General features: G+C 44.0%; 1 protein-coding gene across 1 annotated transcript in view; it reads right to left on the reverse strand.

The window, feature by feature from the left end:
* LOC109543039 overlaps positions 1–735 on the reverse strand; it is a 21823-nt gene extending 21088 nt beyond the window's left edge. The window contains exon 1 of the mRNA XM_019912553.2: positions 426–735. The gene's annotated coding sequence lies outside the window, so the exon portion shown is untranslated. The remainder of the gene's footprint in view (positions 1–425) is intronic.
* Between the last annotated feature and the right edge of the window lie 1349 nt (positions 736–2084).

A 2084-nucleotide genomic window follows, 5' to 3' on the forward strand; every position in this document is an offset into this window, starting at 1 on the left:
GAAACTTCGAATAAAGGCCATTTAGTTATCTCTGGAATGATGTAAAAACGAGCGTTCTTGCTCATTTTGCTTCCGAGAAACATGCAAAACGGAACTGAAAACATGAAATTTTACAATAATCTTACGCCACCCTTGCACAAAAGGAGGATAATTGTTCTAATTTCATAGACAGCAGAGGACTGTACTTTTTCTCCATAAACCCCCCTTGAATTTATAGCTGGATCCGCCCCTGAAGGTGATTGGCTGATGCTAATGGGAAGGTGAAAATTCGCTTAGAATTTCGAGAATGATCGCGATTCGACTTTGAGGAAAAAGAGCGCAATGAATCCCTCTTTGCTCAAAAACTCGGTACCAGGACCGATCGAAATCAATATCGGCCAGCTGACACACTAGCTACTATCCAAAGGTAGCTACTTTCCACTCACCTAACGCCACTATCCAAAATTCGCGTAGTAATCCATTGGATCCGGGCGCAAAAAACAGAGTCACCAACCAATCAAAAGAGTCATTCGGCACTTATCCAGTGTCTAGTTTGTGGGGGCACAATCGCAATTTCGGGTGGATCTCGAAGATCGATCAATCGCCGTTAGATCGGAACGAATAAACGGTGCTGGTACTTGTCCGCTCGCCAAGTCGATGCTGCCGAAGAAAACAACTGACTGACTGCTGCTGAGTGTGCCGCGGTACCACCTGTTCGGGTGCCCGTTCTCGGATCGTTAGTGCTCACAGGTGGAAGCTACCGCCTATTATACATAGAGCGACCAGAAACTCTACAAATGCTTCAAATGCAGTCGATTATGGCTGTTTTTTCCTGCCAGCTACAGCTGGATGAAGGGCCGAACTGGCATCGAAGTCAGAACGTCGATGGTGGAAGGGCGCACCAATCCTATCGATGTTCTGACTTCAAGGGACAGATCAGACACAACGGGTACTTATAAGGTTTTTTGTGAAGATCCAAAATTTTCCTTTGCATTGCCCACGCTTTCCTGTCAAAATTTTCTAGAAATTTTTTAAAATAGTTTTCCCTCAAGAGGAGTGGGGCCAATTTTGAATCTCCCCATATACTGGACACGACTTTCATAAGACATTGTGACCGAACCGCCGTACAGTCAGAACATCGATAGGTGGAGGCGATGAAACCCCAACGACATTCTAACTTCAACACTCAGCCCCGACTCAAACTGTAAACCAGATGGGAACCGTTTGCAAAAACTCCCCTGAAATGTCTTCGGATAATTTTATTGGCCGGGAAGTCGCGTAAAGGCACCATCGGCATCCTCTTTGCCGTCGGTCCCGAAGCATATTTATACCGGCGAGGAGAAAAGGCCTGAAATTAATGAGCGAATAAAAAGTTGCGACTTTGCAGTTGACCAGGTTTTTTTCGGTTCCTCGTTGCCGAGAAGAAAGTCTCATCTAGTGAATGTTGTTGGGTAAATGAGCGAATCTATACGTGCATGTGAGTGTTGTGTGCATTTCACTCGGTCAATCGATTCGCATTTCGATTTTTTCAATGGACAAATCCGTATTATGCATGTGCGAGTGGTGATTAATCGGCGAAGAAAGTGAAGTTTCTTCACGTAGAAGAGGAATAAAACAACGGCAACAGACCGCACTCTAATAAGCATGGCAGAAAATATGGAAAATCGCTCACTCCACTGGGGTTTTTGCATTAGAAATTGTAATTACGTATACGGCGCCGTCAGTATAGGTAGCTATCACATGCCGAATTATTCATACTTGCTTTTTACTTTTCAGCAAATGCTCCACTGCTCCAGTAAAGGAGAAAGTATATTAAAATTGCCCGTTTATTCATTATTATTCTTTATCCTTCACTGCACACTTTTCGCTGCGCCCTGGTACATGCACGACTTTGACACATTGGTGGCGCGTATCCATGGCAACTGCCCACAGCGTCCGAACTCGTCCGGACCCATCAGCGAAAAGTCGGTTAATTTTCCGCAAATAACGACGTCAATCGTAACAAATGTCTATACTTTTCTGACTGTGTTTCAATTCCAAATCAAATTCATTCCTGGGTTTCAGTCATTTATTGTCTCTATTTATCAATCAAAATACGTTTCGGT

The sequence above is a fragment of the Dendroctonus ponderosae genome, unplaced genomic scaffold (assembly GCF_020466585.1).
Source record: "Dendroctonus ponderosae isolate FM_Combo_2020 unplaced genomic scaffold, Dpon_F_20191213v2 Dpon_F_20191213_4, whole genome shotgun sequence".
NCBI classification, from domain to species: Eukaryota; Metazoa; Arthropoda; class Insecta; order Coleoptera; family Curculionidae; genus Dendroctonus; species Dendroctonus ponderosae.